Here is a 27,315-nt window from a genome sequence, read left to right on the forward strand (position 1 = left end):
ATTAACCCCTCTCCTCTCTTCCCTGGCCCCCCTACCTCTTCCCCCTCTCCCTTGGTTGGCTATCCCTTCCTCTTCTCTCTGACCAGCCTCAGCACCTGAGGCAAACAACAGGGAAATCTATATCAATTTAAAGAAGGAAATGCCAATCATGTTTTGCTTCTCCAAAAGAAAAAAGAAATTTCCTTACCTCTTCTGTGATCGACATGGTTGGCTCCTCCTCTACCTCTCCGTTGCCCCCCTCTGTTTGGGGGATCCATTCAGGATGACTTACTATTGGTCCTCTAAGACAAGTAATGAAACCCAACACAATTTTAATGTTTATAACAATGAAATTTACAATTTCTTAAAATGGATTCCAAAACAGAGGCAAACTTGATATTTATGCATGATTGTTTTATATTGTGGTGGATTATGTGTGCCATCCAGGGGCGGAAATCCCGGGGGGGACGGGGGGGACACAACCCCCCCATCCTGGGAAAAATATGTTTTGTCCCCCCCAATATACCACTGAAACATAACTATGTAATTTAAATAATATTAATAATACGCAATGAAAGCAATTGTGCTGATAATAGACACTTAATAGCGCGTTTTTACGTTTCAAAAGATTGCAACCCCCCCACCCTTTGCCTCACAATGGTTTGATCCACTGCCAGTTCCTTAGCTTGCTAGGTAACAGAGAGGTCGTATCTACTGTCTGAAAGGCACTCAATGCACGTAACTGACGTGAGGCTAATCCAGTCAATCGCGCACACACACTAGCTGAATATGCAGAGCTAGCGTGCAAATATTAACTATTAAGCTAGCTAGTACCTATTCCATTTATGTGGCGTCGTCAAATATGGAATCAGCATGCAGATGATGCAAGTTAGTGCTTCAAAGTCCCTGTGATAAGGTTAGCGATAAACTGAAATCCAGAACAGAACTACACTCTCTTCTACCATTGTCTTAAATATATTTAATGGTCTCGTTGCAAAAGCTAAATTGTCGCAAGTGAACTTTTATTTATTTATTTTATTTCACCTTTATTTAACCCGGGTAGCAAAGATTATAGCAAACACCACTGAAACTGAATTGGTGCTTGCTAGCTTTGCAAATTCAGCTATTGTTGGAAGCCAGCCAATATGAAACAAACTATTAAAATTACAAAAGGTTGCAGCATATGTTGTGTAAATGGTGAACTCATACAGCTGTCAACTCTTGTCATTTTAATCCGTTTCACATTTGCTAGCTACCTTTTAGATCGAAGCCCAAATAGAATGATTGAAGATGATAGAAGCCCATCTCCTACTGTAACAGCCAGCCAGCCAGGTAGAAAAATGGCAGAAAAATAAAAGACGGACATCAGAGTATTTTTCAATACACCAAAACGCATAGTAAGAACCCTAGTAGCCTAATATCTCAAAGACTAGTTGATAAAATGTTCATAAGAAAGAAATGAAATTCTAATGGAAATGTTTCACAATGATGTCATTAGGCAGAGCAGGCAACAGATGGCACACAGACAGCAGAGTTGGGGACAGATATGCAGGGACAGATTGGCAGAGACAGGGAGTCTCAGGTAAGTTTGTTGAGTCTTTGTTTGGCAACATTATGAAAGGTTCTCAATTTTTTTGACTTGTAAAATAGGAACATAATTGGAAAATGCCATGGATACACCCACTCTCAACTTAAACTGGTGACTGAACTAAGATTTGTTAAAGGCAATGGTATTGCTGTTGTGATTAGTTGTGTAGTTTTGGGTACCGGTAGTTAGGAGTACGGCAAACACCTTATTTCTTTGGTTCCTCAATATACATTTACCATATTACAATGTAGGCTATGTGTTACAGCACTACTTTTGGTGTCCCCCTCAGGAATTGCTCTTGAGAAAATTTCATGTAATTGTCCCCTCCAAAGTTGATATCAGATTTTCGCCCCTGGTGCCATCTAATGGATACAGCAAGAGATTACATTGAAATGGCATAGGTTTAATTTCTACAGAAATTTCATCACTTGGATACAGTCAGTGAATACATAATACAATATAACAGTCTGTTGTCAAACTAAATCTGTATACCTTCGAAACCAAAGGTGACGATTTCACCCTCAAAATGTCAGTTTCAGCATGGACTGTCTTTTTATGACAGTTATGCAATGATGCAAATAGTGAATGCTTTGCTAATTTTGAAATTAAAAACAAAATTTGCCAAGTGTGTAAACCAAGTGATTGTGATATTACATACAATTTTGTGTACTGAAGAAAAATATAAACGCAACATGTAAAGTGTTGGTCCCCATGTTTCATGAGCGGAAATAAATGATGCCAGAAATGTTCCATACCTACAAAAAGCTTATTTCCCAAAAATGTTGTGCACAAATTTGTTTACATCCCTGTTAGTGAGCATTTCTCCTTTGCCAAGATAATCCATCCACCTGACATGTGTGGCATATCAATAAACTGATTTAGCAGCATGATCATTACACAGGTGCAACTTGTGGTGGACAATAAAAGACCATTCTAAAATGTGCAGTTTTGTCACATAACACAATGCCACAGATGTCTCAAGTTGAGGGCGCGTGCAATAGGCATGCTGACTGCAGGAATTTCCACCGGCCCTATCGTCAGAGAATTGAATGTTCATTTCTCTACCATACGCCGTCTCCAACGTCGTTTTAGAGAATTTGGCAGTATGTCCAACCGGCTTCACAACCACAGACCACGTGTAACCACTCCAGCCCAGGACCTCCACATCCGGCTTCTTCACCTGCGGGATCGTCTGAGACCAGACTACCAGACAGCTGATGAAACTGAGGAGTATTTCTGTCTGTAATAAAGTACTTTTGTGGGGAAAAACTCCTTCTGATTGGGTAGGGCATAGGCCCACCCACATGGGAGCCAGGCCTACCCATGGCTGCACCCCTCCCCAGTCATGTGAAATCCATAGATCAGGGCCTCATGCATTCATTTAAATTGACTGATTTCCTTATATGAACTGTAACTCAGTAAAACTTGTGTTTATATTTATGTGTTTATATATGAACTGTAACTCAGAATGTTGTGTTTATATTTTTATTCAATATATTTACTTGTTATTTACTAGAGCCGAAAGTGTGGTCGCCTGATACATTTTCTATTCTAGAGCGTTCGATAAAACAAAGCGATATAAAATGAAAAACATACCTTGTTATGAACTTGTGATTGTTTTTGTGATTCCTGTCCCAATTTTCAGACTACATCAAACGTTTTAATATGTGGATTTCAGTTGTCCTTGTCTGGTTGACAGTAATGATCAGTTTAGTCCTTCTCTGCGGGTCAGTGTTGGTGAATTCACCTATGTGAAGCTAGCCACAATAAGGATAAACCACAATAGTGGAATTTGCAGGTCGCCTTCAAAATAAAAGCCCCATTGAAAGTGAATCAAATGGATACAAATAGTGGAATCATGCCATATTTGGAGTAAATAATGCTAAACAAGGCCATAATGTTGTTAAATAAATCCAACAAGAGACAATAATTTGTTAATTTGACACAACAAAAAATTTGCAGTTGAAATCACACTGTCGATGTATTAAACTTTAGAATGGCATTGGGGCCATACTTATAAGCACTGTCTGTACAGCCTAACCTATGGATGTTGAAACCATGAAATGGGGTATCAGACTACTCAGTGACACTCACACAACACAACTGTGTGTAGAGCTACACAAATATTAGCATCTTAGCTCTCATTGCAGGACTTTGACTGTGCGAAATCACCTTTCCAGTCAGTCTATTGTATGTATTGGACATTCATATTATTATTATATATATATATATATATATATATATATATTAACAATTTTAGGCACAATGAAACCACACATGTGGATACAGTACAATGCCATTAAAATCATCAAGGATGACACAAAAATTTAAGACGCATTTCCATTATGGTCCTCATGAAAATTCATGAAAAGAAAACCTAAACAAGATTATAACATGAAAACAAAATACATCTCATCAATAGGGAGGAAACCGTACAAGAAATAAAATAGATTACCAAGTAACATTCATTGAAATAATTATACTTTACATCTACACGTTCCGCTAGCGGAACGTCTGCTCCAATATCCAATGATGGGCGGGGCGCGAAATACAAACTCCTCTAAAATCCAAAAACTTCCATTTTTCAAACATATGACTATTTTACAGCTATTTAAAGACAAGACTCTCCTTTATCTAACCACACTGTCCGATTTCAAAAAGGCTTTACAATGAAAGCAAAACATTAGATTATGTCAGCAGAGTACCCAGCCAGAAATAATCAGACACCCATTTTTCAAGCTAGCATATCATGTCACATAAACCCAAACCATAGCTAAATGCAGCACTAACCTTTTATGATCTTCATCAGATGACACACCTAGGACATTATGTTATACAATACATGCATGTCTGTTCAATCAAGTTCATATTTATATCAAAAACCAGCTTTTTACATTAGCATGTGACGTTCAGAACTAGCATTCCCACCGAACACTTCCGGTGATTTTACTAAATTACTCACGATAAACGTTCACAAAAAGCATAACAATTATTTTAAGAATTATAGATACAGAACTCCTCTATGCACTCGATATGTCCGATTTTAAAATAGCTTTTCGGATGAAGCACATTTTGCAATAATCTAAGTACATAGCCCAGCCATCACGGGCTAGCTATTTAGACACCCAACCAGTTTAGCCTTCACCAAAATCACATTTCCTATAAGAAAAATGTTCTTACCTTGCTTGTTCTTCGTCAGAATACACTGCCAGGACTTCTACTTCAATAACAAATGTAGGTTTGGTCCCAAATAATCCATCGTTATGTTCCATCAAGACGTTTTGTTCGTGCGTTCTAGACACTATCCCAACGCTAAATCTCGGCCACGAGCATGACGCAGAATTTGACAAAAAAATTCTAAATATTCCATTACCGTACTTCGAAGCATGTCAACCGCTGTTTAAAACCAATTTTTATGCAATTTATCTCGTAGAAAAGCGATAATATTCCGACCGGGAATCTGCCTGTCTGTATACTGAGGGAAAAACCGAAAGCCGGGGACGGGGCGGGTCGCGAGCGTAAGGCTTAGTCCACTGAGTGACCACTTAGCTTTTGCTCTCCCTTGTTTCAGCCAGGGCTTTGAATTACGTCATTCCTGTTTTTCCCGGGCTCTGAGACTTCATTGGAGACGTGGGAAGTGTCACGTAACAGCAGAGATCCCTTGTAATAGATAGAGAGAATCAACAAGGGCAAGAAATGTTCAAACAGGGTACTTCCTGAACAGAAGCATCTCAGGTTTTTGCCTGCCATAGGAGTTCTGTTATACTCACAGACACCATTCAAACAGTTTCAGAAACTGTGGAGTGTTTTCTCTCCAAAGCTAATAATTATATGCATATTCTAGTTTCTGGGCAGGACTAATAATCAGATTAAATCGGGTACGTTTTTTATCCAGCCGTGAAAATACTGCCCCCTAGCCATAAGAGGTTAAACCTGTGCTGTATTAAGCATTTTGCCCATAAACCATTACTTAAGGTTTACTGTATCTTCAAACTCTCTAGCGTAGGGATGGATTTTATATGGTTTGGTACACCATCCCATTCCTCTGCACCAGTGTTAAGGAAAAAGTGTTTTACTGCCATGCTCCTATAGCGCAGCGGTCTGATACTGGCAACACTAGCTCTGGTGTGATGGCTATCAAATGAAATGTTATTTGTCACACGCGCCGAATACAACAGGTAGACCTTACAGTGAAATGCTTACAAGACCTTAACCAACAATGCAGTTTTAATAAAAATAAGTGTTAAGTAAAAAATAGATAAGTAAAAAATGTAAAATATAAGTATCCAACCATATACAGGGGGTACCGGTACAGAGTCAATGTGTGGGGGCACCGGTTAGTCGAGGTAATTGAGGTAATATGTTCATGTAGGTACAGTTAAAGTGACTATGCATAGATAATAAACAGAGAATAGCAGCAGCCTAAAAGGAGGGGGACAATGCAAATAGTCCGGGTAGTCATTTGATTAGCTGATCAGCAGTCTTATGGCTTGGGGGTAGAAGCTGTTTAGAAGCCTATTGGACCTAGACTTGGTGCTCCGGTACCGCTTGCCATGCGGTAGCAGAGAGAACAGTCTATGACTAGGGTGACTGGAGTCTTTGGCAATTTTTAGGGCCTTCCTCTGACACTGCCTGGTACAAAGGTCCTGGATGGCAGGAAGCTTGGCCCCAGTGATGTACAGGGCCGTATGCACTACCCTCTGTAGTGTCTTGCGGTCGGAGGCCGAGCAGTTGCCATACCAGACAGTGATGCAACCCGTCAGGATGCTCTCGATGGTGCAGCTGTATAACTTTTTAGGATCTGAGGACCCATGCCAAATCTTTTCAGTCTCCTGAGGAGGAATAGGCTTTGTCGTGCCCTCTTCACGACTCTCTTGTGTGTTTGGAACATGACAGTTTGTTGGACACCAAGGAACTTGAAGCTCTCAACCTGCTCCACTTCAGCCCCATTGATGAGAATGGGGGTGTGCTCGGCCCTCCTTTTCCTGTAGTCCACAATCATCTCCTTTGTCTTGATCACGTTGAGGGAGAGGTTGTTGTCCTGGCATTACACAGCCAGGTCTCTGACCTCCTCCCTATAGGCTGTCTCATCATTGTTGGTGATCAGGGCTACCACTGTTGTGTCATCGGCAAACTTAATGATGGTGTTGGAGTTGTGCCTGGCCATGCAGTCATGAGTTAACAGGGAGTACAGGAGGGGGCTGAGTACGCCCTACTGAGGGGCCCCCGTGTTGAAGATCAGCGTGGTGGATATGTTGTTACCTACCCTTATCCCCTGGGGGCGGCCCGTCAGGAAATCCAGGATCCAGTTGCAGAGGGAGGTGTTTAGTCCCAGGGTCCTTAGCTTAGTGATGAGCTTTGAGGGCACTATGGTGCTGAATGCTGAGCTGTAGTCAATGAACAGCATTCCCACGTAGGTGTTCCTTTTGTCCAGCTGGGAAAGGGCATTGTAGAGTGCAATAGAGATTGCATCATCTGTGGATCTGTTGGGGCAGTATGCAAACTGGAGTGGGTCTAGGGTTTCTGGGATAATGGTGTTGATGTGAGCCATGACCAGCCTTTCAAAGCACTTCATGGCTACAGACGTGAGTGCTATGGGTCGGTAGTCATTTAGGCAGGTTACCTTAGTGTTCTTGGGCACAGGGACTATGGTGGTCTGCTTGAAACATGTTGGTATTTCAGACTCAGTCAGGGACAGGTTGAAACTTGCCTGTTGGTCAGTGCATACTCAGAGTACATGTCCTGGTAATCTGTCTGGCCCTACGGCCCATGATTGTTGACCTGTTTAAAGGTCTTACTCACATCAGCTATGGAGAGCGTGATCGCACGGTCGTCTGGAACAGCTGATGCTCTCAAGCATGTTTCAGTGCTAGTTGCCTCGAATCGAGCATAGAAATAATTCAGCTCGTCTGGTTGGCTCGTGTCACTGGGCAGCTTGCGGCAGTGCTTCCCTTTGTAGTCTGTAATAGTTTGCAAGCCCTGCCACATCCAACGAGCGTCGGAGCCGGTGTAGTACTATTCAATCTTCGCCCTGTATTGACGCTTTGCCTGTTTGATGGTTCGTCGGAGGGCATAGCAGGATTTCTTATAAGCTTCCGGGTTAGAGCTTGGGACGGCAGGGTAGCCTAGTGGCCAGAGTGTTGGGCTAGTAACCGAAAGGTTGCAAGTTCGAATCCCTGAGCTGACAAGGTACAAACCTGTCGTTCTGCTCCTGAAGAAGGTAGTTAACCCACTGTTCCTAGGTTGTCATTAAAAATAAGGATTTGTTCTTAACTGACTTACCTAGTTAAATAAAAGAGTCCTGCTCCTTGAAAGTGGCAGCTCTACCCTTTAGCTCAGCTCAGTGCAGATGTTGCCTGTAATCCATGGCTTGAGCCTCTAATGAAATTAAAATAACCAGACAGCTAACTGGGGGCAAGGCCATGACCATCAACAGTTTGTTCAGTTCCCTGAAATTATTAGGACCAATGCTGTCCTAGAGCTGAGCTTGAGAATAATTCTCATTGGTTTGTTTTGGGCCGTTTGAACTGTATTATAGCACTGTACAGCCTGTGGATGTTGCACCCATTAAATGGGAGATCAGCCTACTCAGTGACACTCACAGAACACAACTGTGTAGAGTTTACACAAATAGTAGCATCTTAGCTCTTATTGCAGGAGGTCAAAGGGTTGTGAGGCTAACCAGTGTGAAATGGCTAGCTAGTTAGCGGTGCATGCTAGCAGTGTTTCAGTTGGCGACGTCACTCGATCTGAGACCTTGAAGTAGTTGTTTCCCTTGTTCAGCAAGGACCACAGCTTTTGTGGAGCGACAGGTAACGATGCTTCGAGCGTGAATGTTGTCGATTTGTTAGAGGGTCCCTGGTTCGAGCCCAGATTGGGGCAAAGCGAGGGATGGAAATAAGACTGTTACACTAAGATGCTAATATTTGTGTAAACTCTACATAGTTGTGTTCTGTGAGTATCACGAAGTAGGCTGATACCCCATTTCATGGGTCCAACATCCATAGGTTAGGGCGGCTGTATAGTGTATATAAGTATGCCCCCAATGCTATTCTAAAGTCTCATCAACAGTGCAATTTCAATATCTTTTTTTTGTCAAATTATCTAGTTATTGACTTTTGTTGAATTTATGTAACAATATTCTGACCTTGACTATCATCGTCTAGTTCAAATATGACATGATTCTACTATTTGCCGTTGGAATCACTTTCAATTGGGAACTTTTATTTTGAAGGCAACACGCAAATTCCGCTATTGTGGCAAAATAATCCTTATTGTGGCCAGCTTCACAGCTTCACAGCTTAACGTCGGGCAAAAATGTACTACTTAGCAGACCCTCTTATCCAGAGCGAGTTACAGTAGTGATTGCATACATTTGAATACCTTTTTCGTCCAGCGGTCGTGCGACAGCAAACCAAATTGGTGTTGTGATGTCGTCGCGGCATCGAAACGTAATCTAGCTTCAAATCAAGGAGCCAATAGCGATTCTCACATAAAAATAGTTGGCAACACTGATTCCATGAGGCGCTCTTCAAATGGGCCCTGGCCGTTTCCTGTTAGTTTCGTTTTCCAAATGATATGCTGCGTTCCAGTGGGAAGTCGGAAATGTTCGACTTCCGAGTGTTCGAAAAAATAACTGGGAACTCGGGAAATAAATTGCTTCTGTCTGGGAAAAATCGATTTGAACGGTCACACAACTTGGAATTTCAACTCGGGATTCTGGCCTCTTTCTAGCGCTCTGAATTTCTGACCTGAAAATCACTGAAGTCATGAATTGACCTCGTATTTTTCGGAGTTCCCAGTTGTTTTGAATGCGGCAATATACAGTAGGCGTGTGCCGAACTCGTCGTATTCGTTTTATCACACTTGAAACTCGTAATAGGATTTAGTGATAGAAAAGTCGGAAGTGCGCTTTAAATGCCAACAAAGCCTATACCACAAATAGAACAATGAGGCAGATATTTCACTGGATGTATAAATGTGAAGCATCTGCTTAGCGGTTCTGCTTAGTACTAAGAGGGCTCCCGGGTGGCGCAGCGGTCTAAGGCTCTGCATCTCAGTGCTAGAGGCGTCACTACAGACACCCTGGTTCAAATCCAGGCTGTATCACAACTGGCTGTGGTTTGGAGTCCCATAGGGTGGTGCACAATTGGCCCAGCATCATCAGGGTTTGGCTGGTGTAGTCCATCATTGTAAATAATAATTTGTTCTTAACTGACTTGCCTTTTTAAATAAAGGTTAAATTACATTTTCAAAAAAATAGTAAATATGATGGTGAGAGTAATCCCAGGCCATTCTGCAAATGTTCTCATTGATTAAATATTTGATGTCAATACAGTTTTCTATTCCCAAAACTAGAATCTGCTACGAACAGAGTGAATTAAGTTTTGTAGACTGTATCCTTTGTAAACGTTTATAAAAAGTTGTTGTTTAGGAGCACAAGGACAAAGTGAGTTTTAGCACAGCGAAGGCGTTCCCTAACAGAAATATGCAAATACATGCTACAAGGAGCAAGCAGGGTCCCGCTAGCTAGCTCGTTCTTGGCTCCGCCCCCCTCCCAGCTTGTTCTGCCCTATGACTCATTTGTTCCCATGGGAATGGCAGGCTGTGGTCTGTCTTGGGTTAGTTATAAACATTTGCTATACGTCAAGTACGCACACGGTTGCCATGTTCTAGGTTTTCCCGAAATTGGTCTACTTTGAAAACGATGTCGTGGATGAAAATGTATTGGTCGCGGGTTGCAGGTTTTTGGGCTACTTCTAAGTTGCATTGCTGCCGCCATGGCAGGTAGCCTAGTGGTTAGAACGTTGGGCCAGTAACTGAAAGGTTTCTGGATCGAATTCCTGACCTGATGAGGTCATTCTGTCCTTCCAACCCTAAACAAGGCAGTTAACCCACTGTTCCCCAGTAGGCTGTCATTGTAAATTAGAATGTGTTCTTAACTGACTTGCCTTGTTACATTTAAAAAAAATATAGGCTTATATATATTTCACTGTGACCTGCTGCTGCTGACTATCAGGCTGTGGGGAGGTGTGTGTGTGTTCAGAGGGCTGCAGCAGGCAGCTTAATCCACTATTGGATGAATCACGTGAGTGAGAGAGGCCCGCACGTCATGACAACTTTTTAGCAGTTCTAGATAGGCTATTTAGTCCCCCCACCACACCGTGATCAGTTGTTAAAAAGCATTTGATTGATGGTAACAGTCAGTCAGATTAGGGTGCAGGTAAAAAATATATATAATATTAATAAACACTGACTGTTGTTGACAAGCATATATAGTACCAGTCAAAAGTGTGGACACCTACTCATTCAAGGGTTTTTTATTTTTACTATTTTCTACATTGTAGAATAGTGAAATTATCCAAACTATGAAATAACATATATGGAATCATGTAGTAAACAAAAAGTGTTCAACAAATCAAAATATATTTTATATTTGAGATTCTTCAAAGTAGCCACCCTTTGCCTTGATGGCAGCTTTGCACACTCTTGGCATTCTCTCAACCAACTTCATGATGCAGTCACCTGGAATGCATTTAAATTAACAGGTGTGCATCTGTGGAATTTCTTTCCTTCTTAATGCGTTTGAGCCAATCATTTGTGTTGTGACAAGGTAGGGGTGGTGTACAGAAGATAGCCCTATTTGGTAAAAGACCAAATCCATATTATGGCAAGAACAGCTCAAATAAGCAAAGAGAAACGACAGTCCATCATTACTTTAAGACATGAAGGTCAGGAATACGGAAAATTTCAAGAACTTTGAAGGTTTCTTCAAGTGCAGTCGTAAAAACCATCAAGCGCTATGATGAAACTGGTTCTCATGAGACCCGCCACACAAAAGGAAGACCCAGAGTTACCTCTGCTGCAGAGGATACGTTCATTAGAGTTAACTGCACCTCAAATTGCAGTCCAAATAAATGCTTAATAGAGTTCAAGTAACAGACACATCTCAACATCAACTGATCAGAGGAGACGGCATTAATCAGGCCTTTATGGTCAAATTGCTGCAAAGAAACTACTATTAAAGGACACCAATAATAAGAGACTTGCTTGGGCCAAGAAACACGAGCAATGGAAAATAGACCTGTGGAAATCTGTCCTTCGGTCTGAGGAGTCCAAATTTGAGATTTTTTTGTTCCAACCGCTATGTCTCAGTGAGACGCAGAGTAGGTGAACGGATTATCTCCGAATGTGTAGTTACCACCGTGAAGCATGGAGGAGGAGGTGTGATGGTGCTTTGCTGTGACACTGTCTGTGATTGATTTAGAATTCAAGGCACACTTAACCAGCATGGTACCACAGCACTCTGCAGCGATCTGGTTTGCGCATGGTGGGACTATCATTTGTTTTTCAACAGGACAATGACCCAAAACATACCTCCAGGCTGTATAAGGGCTATTTGACCAAGAATGAGAGTGATGAGAGTGCTGCATCTGATGACCTGTCCTCCACAATCACCCGACCTCAACCCAATTGAGATGGTTTGGGATGAGTTAGATCGCAGAATAAAGGAAAAGCAGCCAACAAGTGCTCAGCATATGTGGGAACTCCTTCAAGACTGTTGGAAAAGCATTCCTCATGAAGCTGGTTGAGAGAATGCCAAGAGTGTGCAAAGCTGTCATCAAGGCGAAGGGTGGCTACTTTGAAGAATCTAAAATCTAAAACATATTTTGATTTGTTTAACACTTTTTTGGTTGCTACATGATTCCATATGTGTTATTTCCTAGTTTTGATATCTTCACTATTATTCTTCAATGTATAAAATAGTAGAAAAACCCTTGAATGAGTAGGTGTCCAAACTTTTGACTGGTACTGTATGTTATCAAGGTTTTTATTTTTAATGAATTAGCAACAATTTCTATTGGAAGTCAATGTACCCAGAGGACAGAAGCGAACTGTCCTCCGGCTACACCATGGTGCTAGCCTACGGAGTGCTGCTGAGGCTACTGTCCACCTTCATTGCAAAACAGTGTTTTAATCAATTATTTGGTGACATGAATATATTTAGTATAGTTTTATCTAAAAAGGATAACTTTTAGATCTTTATTTTTATGAAATTCACTGAGGATGGTCCTCCCCTTCCTCCTCTGAGGAGCCTCCACCGCTCAATTACTTCGACAAACCCGTACCCCTGCACATTGTCTCGGTACCCCTTGTATATAGCCTCATTAATTTCGTAAGTAAGCATTTCACGTTAATTGTACTCGGTGAATGTGACAAATAAAATATCATTTGAACCCATAGGAATCCCCACCCAGTTGACTACTTTAAAATGGCAGAAGCATGGTGGAAGCCCTCAATGGCGCTGCCCATGCTAAAACTGCCTTTTGGCCACTAGAGGCTTATCATTCTCAATGGTTGAAACGTTCATAACAAATTGTTTTGCAATTTCAGTAGAAAGTACAATGTCTACGTTGCACAGTAATATCGCTATCGCTAGTATTTTATATCACCACGGGTTTGGAGGATTGAGAATCCACGTCCGGAACCCCTAGTTGAAGCCCTATAGGTTGATATTGAGCAATACTAAGGTGTACTCTTCTTTCATCAGTATGTCTAATCATGAAGACCTTGGAAGATAGCCAATGCAGTGGGCTAAACCCGTCCACCCAGCCGTATCTTTTTCTCTGTGTTGAGCATGGGGCGGAGGTTATAGCGGGCTAGTTGTTTCAGCATTTAAAACAGGCCATGCGTCACCGTTTTGTACTTTATTGATACCAATTATTGCAGCTATAACCAAGATAATACCTACATGGATTTCACTGCTGCAAGGATGTTGATGGCCATTCGAAAACCCATCTCACAATAATACAGATTAAACCTTTATAAAATTGACATCTTCATTAACACAGAGGCCATTTTTCTCAGCACCGTATTTTTGAAGTGAGGCTTCAACAGGTTACATGAAACCCTGGTATGGTTATACACCGCAACCACACAACCTGTGTGAGTGTCTTTTTATCATGCCCTCACTGAAAAGTGGGAAAGCACTGCTTTATGAAGAAAGAAACTTTTAACGTCAATGAAAAAATACACTGAAGGTGAATAGATCCATCCAAACTGCTTGTCTTGTCATTTTTCCATCGATATGACCCTTACTTTCTCCTAAACCTGAAACAGAACAAACATTTCAAAAGATTACTACAGTGCACATGTACACAGTACACATTGAACAAAGCCATTCCAAAAGGTTCAGTAGTCTCAGGGAGACAGCGTGGCGAAGCCGGTCCAAGTCTGCTGGGTCTATCATGGCCAGTTCGTACTATAAGGGCACAAGGCGAGACCCAGATGCGGACACGGGAGGCAGATGATTTGAGTCTCTGATATTTATTAGTATCCAAGGGGCAGGCAAGAGAATGGTCGTGTACAGGCAAAATGTTCATTACAAGGTCAGAGTCCAGGAGATACAGAGTGGAAGGCAATCTCGAAGTCAGGACAGGCAGAATAGTTAGGCAGGTGGGTACAAAGTCAGGGCAGGCAAGGGTCAAAACTAGGAGGACTAGAAAAAGAGAGATAAGAAAAAGCAGGTGTAATGTTCATCGTTTGGAGTGGACCAAACTGTAGCGGGTATATTTATCATCTAATTTTATTTGAAGGAAAAACAACAAACCACTTACACAAAACAAACAACGAAACCAGTCCCGTAAGGTGCTCAGACTATACAAGGAACAACCACCCACAAACACAAGAGAAAACTAACCCACTTAAATATGGCCTCCAATTAGAGGCAACGACAACCAGCTGACTCTAATTGGAGGTTGTTCCAAAACCCCAACATAGAAATAGAAAAACTAGATAAACACATAGAAATAGAATAACATAGAACAAAACCTAAAACACACAAAACAAACACCCCCTGCCACGCCCTGACCAAACTACAATAACAAATAACCCCTTTTACTGGTCAGGACGTGACAGCAGGAGCACAGGAAAAACACGCTGTTTGACAAAACAAGACGAACTGGCACAGAGAGACAGGAAACACAGGGATAAATACACCAGGGAAAATAAGTGATACCTGGAGGGGGTGGAGACAATCACATGGATAGGTGAAACAGATCAGGGTGTGACATAATGTACATGTAGGTAGAGTTATTAAAGTGACTTTATATAGTTAATAACAGAGAGTAGCAGCAGCATAGAAGAGTGGGGGGCAATGCAAATAGTCTGGGTAGCCCTTTGATTAGCTGGTCAGGAGTGTTATGGCTTGGGGTAGAAGCTGTTTAGAAGCCTATTGGACCTAGATTTGGTGCTCCGGTACCGCTTGCCATGCGGTAGCAGAGAGAACAGTCTATGACTAGGGTGCCTAGTCTTTGACAATTTTTAGGGCCTTCCTCTGACACCACCTGGTATAGAGGTCCTGGATGGCAGGAAGCTTGGCCCCGTTGATGTACTGGGCCGTACGCACTACCCTCTGTAGTGCCTTGCGGTCGGAGGACGAGCAGTTGCCATACCAGGCAGTGATTGCAACCCGTCAGGATGCTCTCGATGGTGAAGCTGTAAAACATTTTGAGGATCTGAGGACCCATGCCAAATATTTTCAGTCTTCTGAGGGGGATGGGTTTGTCGTGCCCTTTTCACGACTGTCTTGGTGTGCTTGGATCATGATAGTTTGTTGGTGATGTGGATGCCAAGGAACTTGAAGCACTCAACCTGCTCCACTACAGCCCCATTGATGAGAATGGGGGCACGATCAGTCCTCCTTTTCCTGTAGTCCACAATCATTTCCTTAGTCTTGATCACATTGAGGGAGAGGTTGTTGTCCTGGCACCACACGGTCAGGTTCAAGTACACGTCCTGGTAATCTGTCTGGCCCTGCGGCCTTGTGAATGTTGACCTGTTTAACCTCTCTGGCGCATGTGGGACGAACTCGTCCCACCTACGTAACAGCCACTGAAATCCAGTGGCGCGATTTTTGAATCGTTAGAAATACTATTACTTCAATTTCTCAAACATATGACTATTTTACAGCTATTTAAAGACAAGAATCTCGTTAATCTAACCCCACTGTCCGATTTCAAAAAGGCTTTACAACGAAAGCAAAACATTAGATTATGTCAGCAGAGTACCCAGCCAGAAATAATCAGACACCCATTTTTCAAGCTAGCATATCATGTCACATAAACCCAAACCACAGCTAAATGCAGCACTAACCTTTTATGATCTTCATCAGATGACACACCTAGGACATTGTGTTATACAATACATGCATGTCTGTTCAATCAAGTTCATATTTATATATAAAAAAAAGCTTTTTACATTAGCATGTGACGTTCAGAACTAGCATAACCCCCGCAAACTTCCGGGGAATTTACTAACAGTTTGCTAAATTACTCACGATAAACGTTCACAAAAAGCATAACAATTATTTTAAGAATTATAGATACATTACTCCTCTATGCACTCGATATGTCCGATTTTAAAATAGCTTTTCGGATGAAGCACATTTTGCAATAATCTAAGTACATAGCCCGGCATCACAGGGCTAGCTATTTAGACACCCACCTAGGTCAGCCTCCACCAAAATCACATTTCCTATAAGAAAAATGTTCTTACCTTGCTTGTTCTTCGTCAGAATACACTGCCAGAACTTCTACTTCAATAACAAATGTTGGTTTGGTCCCAAATAATCCATCGTTATATCCAAACAGCGACGTTTTGTTCGTGAGTTCTAGACACTATCAGAATGCTTCATCACGGTCTTGCGCATTGGCGTGACAAAAAATGTCTAAATATTCCATTACCGTACTTCGAAGCATGTCAACCGCTGTTTAAAACCAATTTTTATGCCATTTATCTCGTAGAAAAGGGATAATATTCCGACCGGGAATATGCATTGAGCCTAAACAGCCGAATTAAATTTCTCCTCAGGAGCGAATCGTGCACGCGCCTCATTCAAAGGTCCTCTGAGCCGCCACTTACCAAAGCCGATAATGTGTTTCAGCCTGAGGCTCCCTCGTCAACCTTCAGGTATTTCCCGGGTTCTGAGAGCCTATCGGAGCCCTGGGAATTGTCACGTTACAGCTAAGATCCTTACTTTTCAATAAACAGATGCAAGACGCACGACTCCTTGTCAGACAGGGTACTTCCTGCTTGAAACCTTGTCAGGTTTTTGCCTGCCATAGGAGTTCTGTTAAACTCACAGACACCATTCAAACAGTTTTAGAAAATTCAGAGTGTTTTCTATCCAAACCTGAACAATAATATGCATATTCTAGCTTCTGAGTTGGTGTAGGAGGCAGTTAAAAATGGGCACATATTTTTTCCAAAATTCTCAATACTGCCCCCTATCCCCAACAGGTTTTAAAGGTCTTACATCGGCTGCGGCAAGCGTGATCAAACAGTCGTCCGGAACAGCTGATGCTCTCATGCATGTTTCAGTGTTGCTTGCCTCGAAGCGAGTATAGAAGTTATTTAGCTCGTCTGGTAGGCTCGTGTCACTAGGCAGCTCTCAGCTGTGCTTCCCTTTGTAGTCTGTAACAGTTTGCAAGCCCTACCGCATCCGACGAGCATCGGAGCCAGTGTAGTGCATTCAATCTTTCTTCTGTATTGATGCTTTTCCTGTTTGATGGGTCGTCAGAGGGCATAGCGGGATTTCTTATAAGCTTCCAGGTTAGAGTCCCGCTCCTTAAAAGCGCACCTCTACCCTTTAGCTCAGTGCAAATGTTGCCTGTAATCCATGGCTTCTGGTTGGGGTATGTACGTACAGATGTCGCTCTCGCTGCTGGTGATTTTTTGATCCACCTCTACGCAGATGACACCATTCTGTATACCTCTGGCCCTTCGTTGGACACTATGTTAACTAAGCTCCAGATGAGCTTCAATGCCATACAACTCTCCTTCCGTGGCCTCCAACTGCTCTTAAATGCAAGTAAAACTAAATGCATGCTCTTCAACCGATCGCTGCCCGCCTGTCCAGCATCACTACTCTGGACTGTTTTGACTTAGAACATATGGACAACTACAAATACCTAGGTGTCTGGTTAGACTGTGAACTCTCCTTCCAGACTCACATTAAACATCTCCAATCCAAAATTAAATCTAGAATCGGCTTCCTATTTCGCAACAAAGCATCCTTCACTCATGCTGCCAAACATACCCTCGTAAAACTGACCATCCTACCGATCCTCGACTTTGGCAATGTCATTTACAAAATAGCCTCCAACACTCTACTCAACTAATTGGATGCAGTCTATCATAGTGCCATCCATTCTGTCACCAAAGCCCCATATACGACCCACCACTGCAACCTGTATGCTCTCGTTGGCTGGCCCTCGCTTCATACTCGTTGCCAAACCCACTGGCTCCAGGTCATCTACAAGTCTCTGCTAGGCAAAGCCGCACCTTATCTCAGCTCACTGGTCACCATAGCAGCACCCACCCGTAGCACGCATATCTCACTGGTCACCCCCAAAGTGAATTCTTCCTTTGGCCGCCTCTCCTGCCAATGACTGGAACGAACTGCAAAAATCTCTGAAGCTGGAGACTCTTACCTCCCTCATTAGCTTTAAGCACCAGCTGTCAGAGCAGCTCACAGATCACTGCACTTGTACATAGCTCATCTGTAAATAGCTCATCCAATCTACCTCATCCCCATACTGTATTTATTTATTTATCTTGCTCCTTTGCACCCCAGTATCTCAACTTGCACATTCATCTGCACATCCTACCATTCTAGTGTTTATTTGCTATATTGTAATTACTTTGCCACCATGGCCTATTTATTGCCTTACCTCTCTTATCCTAACTCATTTGCACATGCTGTATATAGATTTTCCTACTGTATTATTGGTTGCATGTTTGTTTATTCCATGTGTAACTCTATGTTGTTGAATGTGTCAAACTGCTTTGCTTTATCTTGGCCAGGTCACAGTTGCAAATTGCAAACCAGCTAGCCTACCTGGTTAAATAAAGGTGACATATAAGGTGAAATAAGGTGAAATATATTTTTTTAAACAGTCACTGTGGGGAGGACATCCTCGATGCACTTATTGACTAAGCCAGTGACTGATGTGGTGTACTCCTCAATGCAATGGGAAGAATCCCAGAACATTTTCCAGTCTGTGCTAGCAAAACAGTCCTGTAGTTTAACATCTGCTTCATCTGACCACTTTTTTTATAGATCAAGTCACAGGTGCTTCCTGCTTAAAATTTAGCTTGTAAGCAGGAATCAGGAGGATAGCGTTATGGTCAGATTTGACAAATGGAGGGCGAGGGAGACCTTTGTACGCATCGCTGTGTGTGGAGTAAAAGTGGTCTAGAATTTATTTCTCTCTGGTTGCCCATTTAATATGCTGATAGAAATTAGGTAAAACTGATATAATAAGTTTCCCTCCATTAAATTCCCCGGCCACTAGGAGCGCCGCCTCTGGATGAACGTTTTCCTGTTTGCTTATGGCAGAATACAGCTCATTGATTGGGGTTTTAGTGCCAGCCTCAGTCTGTGGTGGTATGTAGACAGCTACGAAAAATACAGATGAAAACTCTCTTGGTAGATAGTGTGGTCTACAGCTTATCATGAGATACTCTGTCTCAGGCGAGTAAAACCTTGAGACTTCCTTAGATGTTGTGCACCAGCTGTTGTTTACATACATGCATAGGCCCCTGCCCCGTGTCTTACCAGAGGCTTCTGTTCTATCCTGCCGATAGAGTGTACAACCCGCCAGCTGTATGTTCTTAATGTCGTCGTTCAGCCACGACTCGGTGAAACATAGGATATTACAGTTTTTAATGTCCTGTTGGTAGGATATACGTGCTTTCAGTTCGTCCCATTTATTTTCCAGCGATTGAACATTAGCTAGCAGGATGGAAGGCAAGGGCAGATTAGCCACTTGTTGTCTGATCCTAACAAGGCACCCTGATCTCTTTCCGCGAAACCTCCATTTCCTTTTCCATCGAATCACGGCGATCTGGGCCTGGTCGGGTGTCTGTAGTAGTGTATCTCTCCCGTCCGACTCATTGAAGAAGAACTCTTTGTCCAATTTGAGCTGAGTAATCCCAGTTCTGATGTCCAGAAGCTCTTTTTGGTCATAAGAGACGGTAGCAGCAACATTATGTACAAAACAAGTTACGAACAACGCAAAAAAAAAAAAATAGCATGGTTGGTTAAAGCCTATTTATTTTTGTTACAAGCCGTGTCTCGTTAAAGCCAATTTAAAGTTCATTTGTTTCAATGTACCAGTAGGCACCTGCGGCTTATAGACATGTGCGGCTTATTTATGTTCAAAATAATATATATTTTTTAATTCAGTGGGTGCGGCTTATATTCAGGTGCGCTTAATAGTCCGGAAATTACGGTAGTCAAATGTAATGGTTTTGATGCTATAAAGTATGTAAATGATTAAGTAAAATATTCCTGAGTGGAAACACCGTTGATGGGGAATTCTGTTAACATTAATTTTAATTATACAGAAAAAAAGACAGAAATCTTGGAAAAAAACATACAAAATTGAAACATGGTACCAGTCAAACAGAGAACTAATATGAGCACTCGTACCGATAAATCTTTCCTTTTCCCCTCTTTGATGAACTTCTCACTCTTCTTTCCCCTTAGGGCCAAGTCAAAGTCCGCCAGAGCTTTGGTCACTGGCAGAAACAAAGGTGAAATAAAGTTAAATCATGAATTATGCAGATAGAGCTTTTTGCTGCCTTTGGGCTTTACAACATTTACATTTACATTTAAGTCATTTAGCAGACGCTCTTATCCAGAGCGACTTACAAATTGGTGCATTCACCTTATGATATCCAGTGGAACAACCACTTTACAATAGTGCATCTAAATCTTTTGGGGGGGGGGGGTTAGAAGGATTACTTTATCCTATCCCAGGTATTCCTTAAAGAGGTGGGGTTTCAGGTGTCTCCGGAAGGTGGTGATTGACTCCGCTGTCCTGGCGTCGTGAGGGAGCTTGTTCCACCATTGGGGTGCCAGAGCAGCGAACAGTTTTGACTGGGCTGAGCGGGAACTGTGCTTCCTCAGAGGTAGGGAGGCGAGCAGGCCAGAGGTGGATGAACGCAGTGCCCTTGTTTGGGTGTAGGGCCTGATCAGAGCCTGAAGGTACGGAGGTGCCGTTCCCCTCACAGCTCCGTAGGCAAGCACCATGGACTTGTAGCGGATGCGAGCTTCAAATGGAAGCCAGTGGAGAGAGCGGCTCAAAGAAAACAGATACATCTGCACACAGACAGTTAAGCCTCAAAAGGCTAATTTCAATGTACATACAAGAGAGACCAACAAAGTGCTGACCATAGCTGGGTCTTAGTCAAGGGCCTGTTTTAGTTGAGCTGTAGTTGAGGTCGTGGGCATTGGTTGCAGTGAGATGAGCTATGCTGTCCATGGTAATGCACTGCATGTACTGTATATATAACATCGAAAGGGCAGGATGTTGTGATATGAAGATGCCATCTAGTAGCAGCGAGGAACATGGTAGGGAGGTTGGCAAGCCTATAATAAGTGTTGGTCTGTGGTACTCACTGCAGTCTTTCTTGCGCTCATCGTGCATTTGGAACCACGTCCTCTGGGGGTCTGTCTCGTCTGCGTTCTGTGCTAGCTGCTTCTGTGCCACACTGATCTGAATGACACGTGCGCACACACACACACACACACACAAAATACACATACACACATATGACCACAGGAACACACTACCATCTATTTGAATACACACAATATGCTGCTTTTAACCTGAGCCTCCGTGTAGGCCATGGCCCTCTCACACGTCCTTCTCCAGCTTCTCAATCAGGTCTCAGAACTTTAAAATCACCTATGACGGAGAGAGAGAACAGCTCAGTCATCAAAAAAAGCACAACCAGAAAGAAAAAAAATAAATTTAACTTGTTGTCATCAAATTGAATAATACTTTAAGAATAACATCAAATTGTACAACTTTGGAGGACTACAGTCGGGGTCAAAAGTTTTGAGAATGACACAAATATTAATTTTCACAAAATTTGCTGTTTCAGTGTCTTTAGATATTTTTGTCAGATGTTACTATGGAATACTGAAGTATAATTACAAGCATTTCATAAGTGTCAAAGGCTTTTATCGACAATTACATGAAGTTGATGCAAAGAGTCAATATTTGCAGTGTTGACCCTTCTTTTTCAAGACCTCTGCAATCCGCCCTGGCATGCTGTCAATTAACTTCAGGGCCACATCCTGACTGATGGCAGCCCATTCTTGCATAATCAATGCTTGGAGTTTGTCAGAATTTGTGGATTTTTGTTTGCCACCCGCCGCTTGAGGATTGACCAGAAGTTCTCAATGGGATTAAGGTCTGAGGAGTTTCCTGACCATGGACCCAAAATATCGATGTTTTGTTCCCCGAGCCACTTAGTTATCACTTTTGCCTTATGGCAAGGTGCTCCATCATGCTGAAAAAGGCATTGGTCGTCACCAAACTGTTCCTGGATGGTTGGGAGAAGTTGCTCTCGGAGGATGTGTTGGTACCATTCTTTATTCATGGCTGTGTTCTTAGGCAAAATTGTGAGTGAGCCCACTCCCTTGGCTGAGAAGCAACCCCACACATGAATGGTCTCAGGATGCTTTACTGTTGGCTTGACACAGGACTGATGGTAGCGCTCACCTTGTCTTCTCCGGACAAACATTCACCCTCACACAGCTCTTAACCTCTGAAGCATTGCACTGTTCACCCTGTTCACCCAAACTATACAGTGGAGAAACCAACCGTATTGGCTTCATGAGACATTTATTTAACAGTTGCCCCAAACAATCGGAAAGGGGATTCATCAGAGAAAATGACTTTACCCCAGTCCTCAGCAGTCCAATCCCTGTACCTTTTGCAGAATATCAGTCTGTCCCTGATGTTTTTCCTGGAGAGAAGTGGCTTCTTTGCTGCCCTTATTTACACCAGGCCATCCTCCAAAGGTCTTCGCCTCACTGAGCAAGCTCTGTACTGGCGGTGCCCCAATCCCGCAGCTGAATCAACTTTAGGAGACAGTCCTGGTGCTTGCTAGACTTTCTTGGGCGCCCTGAAGCCTTCTTCACAACAATTGAACCGCTCTCCTTGAAGTTCTTAACTATCCGATAAATGGTTGATTTAGGTGCAATCTTACTGGCAGCAATATCCTTGCCTGTGAAGCCCTTTTTGTGCAAAGCAATGATGACGGCACGTGTTTCCTTGCAGGTAACCATGGTTGACAGAGGAAGAACAATGATTCCTAGCACCCTCCTTTTGACGCTTCCAGGCTGTTATTCGAACTCAATCAGCATGATAGAGTGATCTCCAACATTGTCTTCGTCAACACTCAACACCTGTGTTAATGAGAGAATCACTGACATGATGTCAGCTGGTCCTTTTGTGGCAAGGCTGAAATGCCTTGGAAATGTTTTTGGGGGATTACATTTACATTTCCTAGCACATAAACAAACACTTTATTGAGCCCTTACCGTCTTGACTCCGTCGATATCCAGACCTCTAGCCGCAACGTCAGTGGCCACCAGGATGTCAATCTGCTCATCTTTGAACTGCCTATTAAAGATATAGACAATACACCATTTACTCCATGTGGCAGGACATGGGCTTTCACAGGGGATCTTGGCCTTCCTGAAAATGTCCTTGAGCATCTTCCTCTCTGTCTCGCCCACCAGGGACACAGAGCAACCCACCATGCCGGCTCAGGCCGTGCGGCCCACCCTGTGAACGTAGTGCTCCACCGTGTTGGGCATGGTGAAGTTGATCACCTGTGGAGGAGAACGACAATGTTAGCGGGTGCATCTCAATCTGAAAATGGCTTCCTCGGCATGGTCAAGTTGATCATCTGAGGAGAAATGGTTCATTTCTACAGTGAAGGGCAGCTTTGATATAAACTATAGCCACTAGTAGGGTGGAAAATGAACACCCGCCAAACGCGGGCAGATTTTGTCATTGGTGGGTAAGAATGACTATTTCATTAGCCATGTTGGTGGGTAGTCACACAGAGCATTTGGGAACTGTAGAAGTTGGTCACAATTGACAAGAAAAGCTACTAAAGTGTGACTTTGTCCTTGTGTTTCTTGGCCAGTTACATAGTTTTGTTCACACACTAGGTTGTTTTTCAATGTTAGTTTGAGTTTGCTGCTAGGAAGACAAGAGTGTGCCCAGTTACCACGGTAACGTCCCATCCTTTAAAGGGGCAGCTGAAATGTTTGTGCTTGATTGAGAATGTAATACATATTAGTAATACATTTTTGCTTTAGAAACATTACAAAGCATGCTCATCCATTGATTAAAAAAAATATGTATGTAAAATTATATATTTTGGCTGGTAAATATTGAGTTGCTGGTAGATTTTTTTGCTGTCTGACCCAAAAATGTATTTCCCACCCTGACCACTACTCACTTATCTCAGCACAACAGAACAAAAATCTTGCACCAGCTACTCAATTAATTTCTGGGAAAAGATGGCTGGGTATGTATTATGCATACTTATTATTTTAGCAATGTCAAATGCCTGATTGACACAAAAAAAACACACAGAACGTTGTTTCATTTCACATTGTCCTTTTCAGCACGGTTGCCGCTGTAACACTTTGGGCTTCGTGGGTGTGGAGTCAGGCGCAGGAAGCAGGAAAATGTTTGGTACAATATGTAATTTAATAAGTACTGAAAACCGAGGAAATATGTCCAAACACAACAGGGCGAAACAATAACCCCGAAGTCCAAAATACATGTACCACAAAACATACAAAGTTATGACACGTAACAAGCCCGCACACAGAACAGGTGGAGAGGCGGGCTTAAATAATAAAACTAATTACTAATGGGAAACAGGTGTAACTCACAAAGACATAACTAACAGAAAAACGAAAAAGGGATCGATGGCAGCTAGTAGGCCGGTGACGACAACCGCCGAGCGCCACCCGAACAGGGAGAGGAACCTCCCTCGGCAGTAGTCGTGACAGCCGCAACTATGGTGGATGCGTAACCAGGCCAGCTCACTACAGCTCGACTTCATTTGGTCCAATAGTGTAAATTAGGCAACGGTGTGTAAGTAGGTAATAGTGTGTAACACTGACAGTGTTACAGGGGAGCTACACTGGGGCATCGCAAAAAGAGTAGGTTTTAAGCTGCTACACGGGATGCATAGCTTTTGCATAGCACTTTATCAAGTGTTCTTGGGCATGAGCCACACGTTCAATTGTTGTAAATAAAAACAGAGTGTAATTCTTTGCGGAGCAGCGCAAGCCCAGGTGAAAGACCAGTTAGTTGGAAAGTGTCTAGGTACCTGAGGCTCTCCAGTCTCTGGGTCTGGGACAGGTTCCCGTGCAGCTCCCCCACCTTTAGCCCCATCAGGCCCAGGAGGATGTGCATCCGGTGGGCCTGCTTCTTAGTCTGAGTGAACACCATCACGTGGTCCTGGAACGTCTGTGTCAGCAGGGCTGAGACACAGACATAGACACAGGAGACAAACACAAAACACACACAGGCAGGAGACACAACAAGAGACACACATGCACAGACTGGTGACACACAAACAGTTAGTCAAGATTGCTACATGTATCAGAAAGTTCAATGTTCACCTTTTTCAACCTCATGGTTTTCCATTTCTGTTCAATGGAAAATGACGAAGTTGAAAAAGGTGAGCAGTAAACTTTCTGCTACATGTTGTACTTTACTTCACAATAACTCAGCACTGGATTGTGATAGTTGTCCAGACAACTCACCGCCCACAACGGCCTCCTTGTCTCCTTCCCTGGCTGGTCGGATCCTGACAAACTCCTGTAGGGCGCCACGTCTGTGTTGCTTTTCACAAAGATACGCACTGGCTGCTTCAGAGAGACCGACGCCAAGTCTTTCACCTGGAGGACAAAGAGAGAGAAAGATAACACCATTTCAATAAACAATACAGCCACTGGAGGGTAAAGTAATGGAAAACAAAGCAACAATGATCAGAATCTAATTGAACAATATTCCATATTTGTCAACACAAACCATAATGGCATACCATCACCAGACACTACCACACATGACTAAACTCATCAGCCAATCATCAAGATGACGGCGACAAGTCGAATCAGGTGAGTTAATGCTGAGCTGGAACAAAAGCCTGCACACCCTGTAGCTCCCCAAGACCAGGTTTGGTGACCAATGTGATAATAAAGGAATACAGGTTGTGTCCTTACTTCCTCGCTCATGGTGGCAGAGAAGAGCATGGTCTGTCTCTGGTAGGCACACATCCTGATGATCTCCTTCATCTGCTCCTCAAAGTACTCATCCAGCATCCTGCAAATTATGGACACTTTTACGGTGCGGAAATTACAAAATATTTCATGATATCCAATTGGTAGTTACAATCTTGTCTCATCGCTGCAACCCCCCAACGGACTCGGGAGAGGCATGCGTCCTCTGAAACATGACCTGCCAAGCTGCACTGTTTCTTGACACACTGCTTGCTTAACCTGAAAGCCAGCCGCACTAATGTGTCGAAGGAAACCATGTCCAACGTCAGCCTGCAGGCGCCCGGACCGCCAATAAGGAGTCGCTAGATCACGATTAGCCAAGGAAATCTCCCCGAACCAAACCCGGACAGCGCTGGGCCAATTGTGCGCCGTCCCATAGGGCTCCCAGTCACGGCTGGCTGTGACATAGCCTGGGATCGAACACAAGGCTGTAGTGGCTCCTCAGCACTGCGATGCAGTGCCTTAGACCGCTGCGCCACCCGGGAGGCCAAAGAATGCACTTATTTTTCACTAGAAAAAAAACAAGTGAAAGTCTGAAATCTGTCCGTATTCATTCACACAACGGAAAATGCTTTAAAATGTTTTGCAACAGAAACAAAAATGATCATTTCTTATAGGACAAGTCCAGGTACTCCATCTCTGTTTGTTTTTCTTCTGTTTGGTGCCTAATGAACAAGACCCCGAATTTCTACGTTTAAAAAGCAATTATCTTTGGGTGAAAATATATTCAGTCCATAAATAATGGGTCCTATCTGCAGTGCATTTGGAAAGTATTCAGACCCCTTTACCTTTTCCACGTTTTCTTACTTTACAGCCTTATTCTAAAATTGATTAAATTGTTTTAATTTTCTCATCAATCTACACACAATATCCGATAATGACAAAGCAAAAACAGTTTTTTAAACAGAGTTGCAAATGTATAAACCCCCCCCCCCCCTGAAATATCACATTTACATAAGTATTCAGACCCTTTACTCCGTATTTCGTTGAAGCACCTTTGGCACCAATTACAGCCTCGAGTCTTCTTGGATATGACGCTACAAGCGTGGCACGCCTTTATTTGGGGAGTTTCTCCCATTCTTCTCTGCAGATTCTCTCAACATCTGTCAGGTTGGATGGGGAGTGTCGCTGCACAGCTATGTTCAGGTCTCTCCAGAGATGTTCGATCGGCTTCAAGTTTGGGCTCTGACTTGGCCACTTAAGGAAGCCGCTCCTGCATTGTCTTGGCTGTGTGCTTAGAGTCTTTGTCTTGTTGGAAGTTGAACCTTCCCCAGAGATTGTGGTCCTGAACGTTCTGGAGCAGGTTTTCAGCAAGGATCTCTCTGTACTTTGCTCTGTTAATCTTTCCCTTGATCCTGACTAGTCTCCCAGTCCCTGCCGCTGAAAAACATCCCCTCAGCACGATAATGCTGTAATGTAACAAAATGAGCGGATAAGAGGCTATCGATTAAGTCATTAATGAGCGAGCTAGGACGGACGTAGTCAATATAAATATTTGTTCAGCTCTTTTGAAATGTACAGCGACAGAATTCAGAACATGGGCTGTTCTTACAGTATTCTCCCTGTACACCAA

At 42.9% G+C, this 27,315-nt stretch overlaps 1 protein-coding gene, 1 long non-coding RNA gene and 1 pseudogene across 2 annotated transcripts in view; 1 reads left to right on the forward strand and 2 right to left on the reverse strand.

Moving 5' to 3' along the window:
- LOC115208370 (E3 ubiquitin-protein ligase RNF182) overlaps positions 1 to 27,315 on the forward strand; it is a 72,299-nt gene that overhangs the window by 8,354 nt on the left and 36,630 nt on the right. The gene's annotated exons all lie outside the window — the stretch shown is intronic.
- On the reverse strand, positions 73 to 3,669 carry LOC115208371 (uncharacterized). The gene is made up of 3 exons (XR_003881154.1): positions 3,164 to 3,669; positions 188 to 281; positions 73 to 95 (listed from the first exon to the last, which is right to left on the reverse strand). It is a non-coding gene; the product is annotated as an uncharacterized LOC115208371 (long non-coding RNA).
- Positions 8,156 to 25,784, reverse strand: LOC115147834 (probable ATP-dependent RNA helicase DDX27; annotated as a pseudogene).

The sequence above is a fragment of the Salmo trutta genome, chromosome 14 (genome assembly GCF_901001165.1).
Source record: "Salmo trutta chromosome 14, fSalTru1.1, whole genome shotgun sequence".
Lineage (NCBI taxonomy): Eukaryota > Metazoa > Chordata > Actinopteri > Salmoniformes > Salmonidae > Salmo > Salmo trutta.